The sequence below is a fragment of the Schistocerca gregaria genome, chromosome 3 (genome assembly GCF_023897955.1).
Source record: "Schistocerca gregaria isolate iqSchGreg1 chromosome 3, iqSchGreg1.2, whole genome shotgun sequence".
In the NCBI taxonomy this organism is placed as follows: Eukaryota; Metazoa; Arthropoda; class Insecta; order Orthoptera; family Acrididae; genus Schistocerca; species Schistocerca gregaria.
In genome coordinates this window covers 699012358-699025514 of record NC_064922.1, presented here as the reverse complement: position 1 = coordinate 699025514, position 13157 = coordinate 699012358, and the positions used below count along the sequence as shown (strand labels likewise).

The following is a 13157-nucleotide window of genomic DNA, read 5'->3' as shown; positions in this document are numbered from 1 at the left end:
ACATCTTGTTCTGATTGAGGCAATCCAAAAGCTTTTCACAGATTGTGAAGTGAAGGTCTTTCTACTCTCGACTCATAAACTGTAGGACAAAACTGATGGCAACACAGTGCATTCCATAATGCTGTGTCACACTTTCATGACATAATCCAACTGAAATGTTACATTCTTCTGCAGTCACTAAGAGAGTAAGTCTCCGATTGGCACACACAATTTCGTTAACATTCCTGACATGAGCATTGTCAGTAGATGTTGAAGGGCAGCCTGAAGGAAGGCCATCTTTAACTTCCATCTGGTCATTTTTAAACCATGTAAACCATTCACAACACTGAGTATGGCTTACGCACTCATCACCTTAGGCTTCCTGCATTATTTGGGGTGTCTCTGTAAAGGTTTTCATGAGTTTCAACAAAAATTTAATGCTGACACATTTGCTTCTCTAACTTTGCCATCTCAAAATTTGCAAAATGTTTGACCCAATGTTCTACTCAATACAGCACTGAACAATAATTAACAGACGTACAACAATGAAACTTCTGGTAGTTACACATGAAACACAGACATGCACAGGCATGCCATTGGCATTTTGTTCCAACTCACCACTGTCGCAAAATTAGGGACATTTTGGAATTTTTTGAATAGACCTTGCAAATGTCATACCACTATGAAACTACTAAGAATGAATTCAACAGCTCCTTTGGACAAAGACTTCCTGTATACTGTTGCATTTATGAAATGCCCTAAGGAGATGTTAAAACTATACCAGTATTATGGAAATGGAGGGATACAACAATGTCAGTTTTCTTGTCCCAAACAATATCATGTTAACCAAATGTATGCTACTGTATACATTTTAAGGGGTACTCTGTCAACTGAGGTCTAAAGGGACAATACTCTGCAACAGTATCTGTTTTTTTATGTATCTTCAACATGAGGACATCTAAAGTGGCCAGTTACTCTCTCAGTTAAACATACACGGGACATTTTCATTATTATTTCGGACCAACAGGGGCCATCTGTTCAGCAAGGGTATTTAACATCACAAGTAAGGCTGGTCACACTGATTCACAGTATTTGCTTTGAATTGTAATAACAACCTAATGTATTTGCTTCTGATTCAAATGGATGAATAATGGAAACTCCAGGATGGAATAACAACAATATGGAAAGTATAGATTGCTAGTCACCAGATCGAGGAGACACTGACTCAGAGACAAGTATAATGAAAAATATACTAGAAATACATAGCCTTCTCAGAAGTAGAACACTCACACATACAGTTCTACTGTCTCTGGATGCTGAGGTCCAATTGTGATTGTGTCTATTTAAGCAGCAATAAGTTGTGGACAGTGATGCATGTTAGTAGGAGGCGTAGGGTGGGGAGAGGGAGGAACAACAGATAAGGATGGAGGAAGATGCTACCTGTGGGAGCATACAAGGGCATGATAGGGAGAGCATAGGGCAGCATTAGTGAGCTATGGGAGGAAGGGAGAAAAGTAAATGGAAAATGAGCTCCTTGTCCAGGCCCTGACAGTCCAAGCAATGTTGACCAGCCCCATGTCATCATCAGCCATAGAGCGACATGCAGATGTGCTGAGTAACAGTTTATCCTTTCAATATTATTCTTGCATGAGTAAAAACAATAGATATCTCAATCAAAGCAGGACATTCTTCTACTTTCATTTATATATGTAGTTTCACATTCAAGAGAATGTCAGTTGATTGAAAAGATAATAACATAAAAAATATTTTCTGTTGACAATATCTGAAACAAGTTTAATACACCTCAAATTGAATGCAGCCACTTGATGTGCACCATAACAACATTCGGCTCAATTTTTATTTTCTAGAGATTTTTGTTTTTGCATGTTTTGAGCCCACCTATCTTCACATCAGCCCAGTTCAATTGCCATTTATAAACAATACTGGCACACCAACAGAACTGGCTACCTGTAAGAGATTACTTACTTAATCTTGGGTAAATCATACAATGGAAACTCCAGGATGGAATATCAGGAAACGAAAACACACACACACACACACACACACACACACACACACACACACACACACACACACACACACACACACACACATTCACACAAGCAAGCATAACTCATGCACACATGATCACCATCTCCAGCAGCTCAGACCAGAATGCAATGGTCATATTCAGCAGAAGCAACAATCTAAAGTTATGTGGAGAAGAGAGAGAGATAGCAGAGTAAAGGTGGGGAGGGAAGGGAGGGAGGAGCACTGTCTGTAAGAGGATGCACGGACTATATGAGGCATGACAAGACTGTCAGACCCATGACTGGGAGGCTGTGGAGCAAAGAGGCGGGGAGGGAGGTGGGGGGGAGGGGGGGGGTGGATGCGACTGTGGAGTGGAAAGGAGGGGAGGGGGGGGGGGGTGGATGCGACTGTGGAGTGGAAAGGAGAGGAGCAGGGAAGGAGAAAGGAGAGGAGGAGGGAAGGAAAAAGATGAGCGAGTGAACTGGCAGTTGGGAGCACACAATGAGGATGAGGGGGCGTGAACAGGGAAGAGGTGATAGGACAGAGGACGCAGGAACTGTTGGGTGGAGGGTGCAGGGACAAAAGGTTACCATAATTTGGGGATGGAGGTTGTGTTGTAAGGATAACTCACCTCTATGCAGTTCAGAAAAGCTGATGGTGGAGGGGAGGACCTAGATAGCCCAGGTTGTGAAGCAGCCAATGAAATCAAGTGTGTTACATTCAAATGCATGTTGTACCTCAGGGTGGTCTACCATGCTCTTGGTCCATGTTTGGCTGTGGTCATTCATCCTGCTGGGCAAATGGTTGGTAGTCATACCAGTATAAAAAGCTTGCAATGTGTGCAGCAGAGCTGATATATGACATGGCTGCTTTCAAAGGTGTCCCAGCCTCCGATGGGGTAGGATAAGCCTGGAGGGGACTGGAATAGGAAGTGCTGCATGGGTATGTTGGGCAGGTCATGCACCTGGGAATTCCACAATGAAAAAAGTCCCTGTGGCAAGGGGTTGGAATTGGCATTGGCACAGGATGTTATTAAGTTTGGGTGGAGAATGGAACAACAGTTTAGGAGGAGTAGGAAAGATGTTCGGTAGGATGTCCCTCATTTCAAAGATGAAAGATGTGGTTCTTTATTCCACTCCATGGTGGTATTGGGTGACGATGGGGGCAGGCACTCCTTTGAAGCTGGTTCCTGGGGATGATGGGAGGATTGGGAGCGTGTGGGAAAATGGCATGGGAGACGATTGCTGACTAGGTCTGATGCATACTTCCTGGAACACCGTTGTTAACCTTTCCACCAAAATCCTCAGCCCCACAGAAATTTCAGGCCTACCCAAAGGCCTCACATTTAGCCCCATACCCAAATTTAACCACCAATCAAAGACCTACTCTCCTTCTCACGATCCCTAAAATGGAAACACTTCTTTCCCACCAGTCCCTCCAAGCAAAGCAAATGTAATCCTAACACTGAATGCTGCCTCTCCCAGTTCACACCATACAACCATTAACCTTCCATCCTCCTACTTAACTAACTGCTGGTCATCTTACAAGAATTCCTTATCTCCAACTTCATCTCATCATCCTTCCTTCCATAAGTTCCCTCCTAAGAACACCAACCTTTCAGCAGAAGAAGGGCAGCCAGACACAACCTCAAAACAAATCTTGACTTAATCATCCTACATGCAAACAGTCATTATGAATTTAAATGACTACCTGGTAGAAGGCTTCTGCCAATTAACAAGTTCCTCCACCTATAAATTCTGTAGGGACTGATGACCCCAGCAGTTTGGTCCCATAAGACCTTACCAATTATAAATTCTGCCAGAGTGATCCCACCACGCAAGTCCAACATAACCTCCTATCCCTGTTTAGAGCCTTAAGTCCTTCCCAGAGCTCTCCTCTGGATCCATTTCCCTACTCACCCTTATGACACCCTGCAACCCACCTTCTACATGTTCCCAAAATCCACAAATGCAACAATTCTGGACACCCTATTGTAGATGGTTACTTTGCCCCACTAAAAGAATTTCAACCCTCACTGACCACCACATCCAACCAAACGCCTGAAATATAACCTCCCACATCAAAGATACCAACCACTTTCCTCATCAACTCTCTACCATCCCCACCCCTTTACCTCCCAGATCCGTACTCATCACCGTTGATGCCACTTCTCTATACAACATCTCTCATGTCCATGGTCTTGCTGCTATTGAGTACTACTCCTGACTCCAAACACACTACCTCTTTTCTCATACACCTTACTAACTTAATCCTAAGATACAAATACTTCTCTTTTGAAGGGCAGGTATACAAACAAATCTGCAGCACAGCCTTAGACACCTGGATGAACCCTGCTATGTCAATCTGTTTATGAGCCATCTACAGGAAACCTTCCTAAACTCTGAAAACCTCAAACCCTTGATTTGGTTCAGTTCATTAATGATATCTTCTTGATATAGACTCAGGACTAACACAACCTTTCCACATTCCTTCACAACCTCAAAACTTTCTCTCCAATCTGCTTCACCTTGTCCCCCTCAACCTAGTATGATGTTGGATGCTGACCTCCTCCTCTCTGATGGCTCCATCCACATTCAATACACCAACCATCAACAGCACCTTTATTTTGAGATGCTATCCCTTCCATGCCAAAGAAACTCTGCCATACAGCCTGGCCATCTGGGATGGCATATCTGTTGTCACAAGGAATCGCTTGCCTAGTATGCTGAAGGTCTTGCCAAGGCCTTCACAGACAGGCTCTATCCCCCAGACCTAGCACGCAAACAGGCCTCCTGTGGCATTTCCCTTTATACCCCCAATCCTCCCACAACCCCCAAGAACATACTACAAAGGAGTGCCCCTTCGTTACCCAGCACCACCATGGACAAGAACAACTGAACCAAATGATTCATAAGGGTTTTGGTTGCCTATCATCAAGCCCCGAAATGAGGGATATCCAACCCAAGTTTCTCCCATCCCTCCTAACGTGGTGTTCCATCACCCACCTAACCTCCACAACATCCTAGTCCATCACTATGCCACTCCCAATCCCAGCCCCTTACTACAGGAAATATATCACTGAGGAAGACCCAAGTGCATGATCTGCCCAATCCACACACCCAGCATTTCCTATTTCAGTCCTCTCACAGGCCTATCCTACCCCATCAGAGGCTGGGCCACATGTGAAAACAACAGCCAAGTAATGTACTACCTATGCCACAATCATTACACAGCTTTTTATATTGGTATAACTACCAACCGGCTGTCCACCAGGATGAATGGCCACCATTAAACATTGGCCAAGAGCATGGTAGACCACCCAATGGCACATCAAGCAGCTGAACATAAAGTACTTGATTTCAATTGCTGCTTCACAACCCCATAACCGCCCAATGATGTGTCTGGCAGTCTTGTCTTGCCCCATCTAGTCCCTGCACGCTTTCCCTATTCACAGTGAAAAGATATATTGCTACTTACTGCAAAGAAGACATGTTAAGTTTCAGACAGGCCTAATTAAAAGACACTTACACAAAGCTTTCAGCCACAGCTTTCATCAGTGGCTGAGAAACACACACCATTCATACACACAATCAAGCACACCTCATGCACATAGGGCCACCAGTTTCAGCGGCATTCTGGCCTGAGCTGCCACAGTTGGTAGTCATGTGTGTTTGTGAGGTGTGCTTGTTTGTGTGTATGAGTGGTGTATGTTTCTCCTCTGCTGACGAAGGCTGTGGCCAACAGCTTTGTGTAGGTGTCTTTTAATTGTACCTGTCTACAACTTAATATGTGTTCTTTATGGTAATTAGCAATTGATTTTTTTCCTACATTGTTGATATTCCTATCTGGAGCTCCCATAGTTTGAGCTTTCCTACTATTGCTAATCTTGGTTGAAACTGGTCTTCAGCTCAGTTTACAATTACATAAAGAATAATTAGAACTAAAGCACATGTAATTATGGTGTATGGTTGGCTGACACCATTGCAGCGTCATCCCAACTGAGCCATTAAAGAGAATCTGCTTCTGCTGGAAGTTAGCAACAGTTGGTCTGATAGCAAAGCTTAAGCAATTTTTCATTTTAAATAATTGTATGGTGGTAGGAAAGAGTGAGATGCAATGGCCAGAAAAGGGGGTTTTAGAATGAAGATCAGAGCATTGTCCTACTTCATCAGATAATGGTAGAACAAGAGAAGAAGTAGTAGTAGTACTGAATAGAGAGAACAGCAAAAGATTATCAGCAATAACCAGAAAGAACACTGATGATGGAACTGAATGGATGTTCAACAGACACTTTAAAAGTTACATTTATATGCCATCCACAGAAGTTGATGGAAGTGAAATTGAAAGAAAATGCGATAATATTAATAGTGTCATGAAATATATCAATGGGAGTGAGGATTCAATCATAATAAAACTAAACTAAACCCTGTACAAAGAGGCCTTGGAAGGTCCAATGGCACTGACCAGCTGCCACATTTCCTCAGCCCACAGGCATCACTGGATGCGCATATGGAGGGGCATGTGGTCAGCACACTGCTCTCCCGGCCATATGTCAGTTTACGAGAGCGGAACTGCTACTTTTCAGCCTAGTAGCTCCTCAGTGTGCCTTGCAAGGCCTGAGTCCAATCCGATTGCCAACAGCGCTCAGCAGACTGGATGGTCACCCATGCAAGTGCTAGTCCAGCCCAACAGTGCTTAACTTCAGTGATCTGACAGGAACCGGTGTTACCACTGCGGCATGGCCATTGGCTGATTTAATCATAATGGGAGGCTGAAATACAAAGGTAGAAAGCACAAAATTAAGGGAGAAATTGGTCTCCCCAAGTGACAAAAATGGAGAATGATTAATAGAAGTCGGTATTTGGCACTAGTTAGACATTACAAATGTTCTTTTTAAGAATGCCTTGAGAAGGAAGAATACGTGGAAGATTTCAGGAGATCAAAGAATGATACTCAGTTGAGTATACTTTGGGAAATAAAACGATTCTGGGATCAAGTTAAGGAGAGTTTGCCACAAGCTTACATTTACAGGGCTCATAACCTAAAATTAATTAAATGTCAAATGAAATTCAAAAAGTTCAAGGAAAAGCAGCCAAAACTTTGGAATGTAGATAAATTCAAGGATCTACAGGCTCAGGATGCCTTGCAAGAACATGTAACAAAGAAGTAATGACACTTCAAGAATTTATTGCTGTAGGAAATTAATGTAGTGGGTTTACAAGCGGTGTTATAAAAAAAAAAAGTAAGATTCAAAATGGCACAAAAGGAGTCAGTTTTGGATAACAGATGACATACTAGTACTACATTGTGACTGATAAATAGACAGCAAAAATGTAAATATGTTAGTCACCAAGAAGTGAAATTAATTGGGCATATAGAAATGCTAAAGAAAAATGGATGGAGGGAAATCTGACATTAGACACAAAACTGAAACTGAGTATGAATATCAGCTAGTAAACAATCATTTTAGACACCAAAAAGTGTGGTGCATGATGGTTATAGATGAGACAGTTAACTGAACAATAGAAGCAAGGGGTATGGCAAGTTGGTTGAAACAATAGATGGAAAAAATGAAACAATAAGTTTACTGTTACCAGTCACTGTTTATTTGTTTCCACGATGCGTTTTGAAGGTTTAAACCTCCATCATCAGGTGGATATACATCAGTTAATATGGCATTTGTGTGTATGTGTTGTGTTACGATTTCTTAGGAGGAAGTTGTGACACTGTCTAGTGGAGAAAACAAAACAGTATTTCAGAACTTGGTCTGTTTTGACAAAAATTGAACTTGTATCTAGCAGTAAACATAAATTAAGTAAGATAAAGTACCTCCAGTGGTCACTTTATCTTACTTAATTTATGTTTACTGCTAGATACAAGTTCAATTTTTGTCAAAACAGACCAAGTTCTGAAATACTGTTTTGTTTTCTCCACTAGACAGTGTCACAACTTCCTCCTAAGAAATCGTAACACAACACATACACACAAATGCCATATTAACTGATGTATATCCACCTGATGATGGAGGTTTAAACCTTCGAAACGCGTCGTGGAAACAAATAAACAGTGACTGGTAACAGTAAACTTATTGTTTCATTTAATGTCAATAACAGTCACGGTAAAGCCTAACCTAAAAATGTTCGCATTTAAAGCTGGAAAAAACTTTACAGTGCCTCAAATAAATTAGGCTGATTAAAAATTAGGACATGGTGTCAGAAGAGGAGATTCAATCCCTTTCCCTGAATTTCAAAAAGCTATACATGAACTTGTAAAGAACAAATATCCATAAATTATGTTACCTAGACTATATTTTGTTTTATGAAAATAACAGCTGTATATTACTATGAAATAGAAAAGTGTTGCTAAGAAACAGTGTTTTCCTCGTCAAAAGCCAGCTGCGGTGGCCGAGTGGTTCTAGTCGCTTCAGTCCAGAACCGCGCAACTCCTATGGTCGCAGGTTCGAGTCCTGCCTTGGGCATGGATGTGTATCCTTAGGTTAGTTAGGTTTACGTAGTTCTAAGTTCTAGGGGACTGATGACCTCAGATGTTAAGTCCCATAGCGCTCAGAACCATTTGAACCTCATCAAATTGCATAGAACAGATTGCTGAACATAAGAAATAATTTCACTGACTGGTGAATCCAACATGATCAAGAAGGAATGATGGAAAAGTAAAACAGCAGAATACCACCAAGAAAACAGTTAAAGATAAAATTGAAGTGGGCAATGCCAATGTTAAACAAGTGATACTTTTGGAAGCAAAACCTAATATTTGATTTTTCCACACTGAAGCACAATTTCATATTGCTGGCATAATAACTGAAACTACAAAATTTAATTTTTTATGGCCTTCTTCATTACTTCCAAGGAGATCTCCACCACACATCAGGGGCGATGCCTCTTGAGACCTGAGGTAAATAGTACTGCCTTACCACAAACTACCTGTTCAGCTCACTCCAGCAAGACTAAGCTTTTGGATGGATTATCAATGACAATTTCACTTATCTCTAGGAATCCAGCAAGGTGGAAACTTGTATTTGTTGTGCACTTTGATAGTGGACTCAGGTTGTGAATATGATGCAAGTCATGGCAAGCCTAGTCAGTATTGGCTAAATAACTATTAGAGACAGAATTGCATTTGTACAAATGTCTCCGATAATGTTGTAATTACTGAAGTACAAAACAACTGCCATGGAACATTGTATACAGCAAAAACATTGGTCCAAAATTTCTACAAATAAACAAATATTTGAATAAAAATACTTGCCGTAAGTGTAACTGGTGAAAATTTCTTCATTACTCAGTGGCTTTTATAACTCTAGAGTGTTGGTAATTCATGCCATGACATAAAAATAGAAATGTAGGTACAGGGTGTTACCAAAAGATATGGTCAAACTTTCACGAAACATTCTTTACACACAGAGGAACAAAATATGTGGACACTGGTCTGGAAATACTTATTGTATATGTTAGAGGTCAGCTTCTACAACTCTTAAGCACATGAATCATGGTAAACACATAGGAAAATAACATAGTATCAGAGTATGTAACACTTTCCCAGATGAAATGTTCAGAATGTCCTCCATTATCATGGTTACATGTATCAACCTGCCATCAAATCCCTGATGCACCATTGTATCCCTCGAGGAATGTGTATTGTTTCACAGTCTTCTGCAATATGGGCATGAAAACACTGAACGTCTTGCACCAGGGTTCAATACGCAAGAGCTCTCAAATGCCCGTACAAATAAAAATCTGGAGGGTATAGGTCCAGAGAGCATGGAGACCAAGGAATTTGTCCACTTCTCCCTATCCATCTGTCATGGAATCCGTTATTTAGATGCCTGCAAATATTAACACTGAAATGAGGAGGAACCACCATTCATGGACTGGTGTTTGTCACACTTATAAAGTCACGTGTTCTACCAGACAATGTAGAGTATTCTCTAAGAAAACATGGTAAGTTTCTCTGCTGAGCTTGTGTGGAAGAACATAAGGCCCTAACAAACACTGACCAAGAATGCTGGCCCAAATGTTGACACACTTTCTTTTTTGATGATGTGACTGCACAATTTCATGAGTTTTCTCAATTCCTCTTAATAAAGACTAGGAATGGACCCAAAACTGATGCTAGTGGGATTCCCTTCATGATTTCGCCCTTATCACAAAAATTTTTCTCCTTCCATCTTTATTTGAATTACTGAGCATAGCTCTCTGCATTCTGTTTGTTAAGAATGATTCAAATCAGTTGTGTTTCCCCATAATTAATGCAAATCTATATGTACATCCACATTTATAACAGGAAGACCACTACGACAAGCATCACAGAGGGTACATCCCATTGTACCAGTTATTAGGGCTTCTTCCTGTTCTGCTCTCATACAGAGTATGGAAGAATGCCTCTGTGCACACTGTAATTAATTCAATCTTTTCCTAATGACCCCTATATGAGTGATGCATAGGGGGTTGTAGAACATGCCTAGAGTAGTCATTTTAAGTTGGTTCTTGAAACTTTGTAAGTAGGCTTCCTCAGGATAGTTTACATCTATTTCAAGAGTCTGCCAGTTCCATTCTTCGCCATTTGTTTGACATTCTCCCATGGGTACAACAACCCAGTGACCATTTGTGCTTCCCCTCTCTGTATATGTCCAATACTGCCCTTCTCTGTACATGTCCAATACCCCTGTCCCATTTGGTACGGGTCTCACACACTTGAACAACATTCTAGAATGAGTCACATGAGTGATTTGTAAGCAATGTCCTTTGTAGACTGTTTATATTTCCCACAGTATTCTACCAATAAATCAATGTCTACCCTCTGCTTTACCAACGACTGAACATATGTGATTACTCCAGTTCATATCCCAGCAAAATGTTACACCCAGGTATTTGTATGAGCTGGCTGATTCCAGCTGTGACCCATGGACATTATAGTCATAGGAAACTAAGTTTTTTTTTTTTTTTCATTTTGTGAAGTGCATAATTTTAGATTGCTGAACATTTACAGCAAGTTGTCAATCTATGCACCACTTTGAAATCTTATCAAGATCTGACAAAATTTATGCAGTTTCTTTCAGACAATAATGGCATTATCTGCAAAAAGTCTGAGCTTACTATTAACACTGTTCACAAGGTTCTTGATATGCAAGATGAACTGCAATGGACCCAACACACTTCCCTGGAGCACATCTGAAGTTATTTATTTATAAATCTGCTGTTGACTCTCCATTCAAGAAAACTTCCTACCAACAAATTCTCACTCCAGCCATAAATTTCACTTGATACCCTATGATGGGTTTCACATGATCAATGTATGCTGGTTTGCATGGAGAAGATCACTCTGTTTGAGATACCTCATTGTGTTAAAGCTCAGAATATGCTCCAAGATTCTCCAACAAATTGATGTTACGGATATTGGATGGTAGTTTCGTCAATCATCACTTCTACTACCTTCCTTGTAAACGGTTGTGATCTCTGCTTTCGGTCACTGCTTTCTGTTTGAGTATCTACAATAGAATATTTAGAGAGGATCTAACTCTGCCACATATTTAGTATAGACTCTGATAGGGGTACCACTGGGCCCTGGGGCTTTGTTCAGTGTTAATAATTCAAGGTGTTCCTCAACACCACTGATAATAACTCTTATTTCACCCATCTTTTCAATGGTATGAGGATTAAATTGGGGCAATTCTTCTGGATTTTCCTTTCTAAAGGCACATTTGAAAACTGAGTTAATCATTTCAGCTTTTGTTTCCTGTCTCATTTGCAAGTCACTGGACACTAACTTCAGTGCCTCTAACAGTCTTTACATATGACCAGATTTTCGTCTGGTTTTGTGAAAGACTGTCTGAAAACATTCTGCTCCAGTAGTCATTGAAGGCTTCATGCACTGCTCTCTTGACATCTAAATAAGTTTCATTCAGCATATTTATATCTACAGCCCAATGCTTTGTTTTACACCTATTACAGAGTAGTCTCTGTTGCTTTAGAAGTTTCTTTACAGTGGCTGTATACCATAGAGTATCCCTCCCTTTTGTCATACACATCTATTCAGTGCACAGTCAACTATTCTTCTGAAATTGAGCCATAGTTCCTCTACATACTCCTGTGCTGTGCTGAAAGTTTCAAGTTCCTCACTGAGATATCAGTCTACATATATTTTATCAAATTTACTGAACATACAGTATGTATCTTTCTACTTGTTTTAGTTGTCCTTTGTACTATGGTAATAATTGTTGCCACAACTGCATCATGGTCACTGACACCAGCTTTGATGTGAACATACTCAAAGAGGTCAAGTCTATTTGCTGCCATTAGATCTAATATATTTCCATCATGAATGGGGTTCCAAATTATGTGTCCTTGGTAGTTTCCAGAGAAGGCATTTAGTAATGTTTCACAGGATATCTTACCATACCCATCTCCAACAAAAGTGTAATTTTTCCAGTCGATTTTTGGATGATTAATGTCTCCATCAATTATTATAGTATGATTGTGGAGGTTACATACAAGTGAACAGAGGTTTTCTCCAAAGTTTTCAGTTACATCAGTAAGTGAGTCTGGTGGGCACTAGAAGGATCCAGTGACCATCTTATGCCTCCCTCTGATACTTAGCCTTACCCACACAATCTCGGACCCAGCTACAGTTTCTATCTTTGTGGATTTCAGTTTCGTATCTACAGTGACAAATACACCTCCATTTCCTATTAGCCTATCTTTTTGTCACAAAACTGAAATTTTCCCCAAAAATCTCACTGCTATTAATTTCAGGTTTCAATTAGCTTCCTGTACATATAGCTGGTGTCATGAATGATGACGATCAAGTTTAGGCTTGCTCTGCACACCTACATCATGCATTCTCCAACAGCCAATGGACATTCAGCATGTTCTGAGCACTCTATTGTGACTGCCATAGCTAATGCGAGCAACAGATGTATTCACAGTGAGTTGTTTAGTGAACTTCTATTCCATTTGTTGTGAGTTGTCATCACTGACTGTGGTGGTAAGTGATAAATTCTGGATAAGCATATCTCATGTTATTATACAGTGAAATCAGAGAACAATTGTTTTGAACAATGATAGGCCTACTGTTTTCAAACATTTTAAATGAGCACAAATAAGTTTAAGCCTACAATGACTATCATGAAG

At 40.6% G+C, this 13157-nt stretch overlaps 1 protein-coding gene and 1 pseudogene across 18 annotated transcripts in view; both read right to left on the bottom strand.

Moving 5' to 3' along the window:
• LOC126354708 (MAP kinase-activating death domain protein) overlaps nucleotides 1-13157 on the bottom strand; it is a 684767-nt gene that overhangs the window by 395954 nt on the left and 275656 nt on the right. The window lies entirely within an intron of this gene.
• On the bottom strand, nucleotides 6643-6760 carry LOC126357165 (5S ribosomal RNA; annotated as a pseudogene).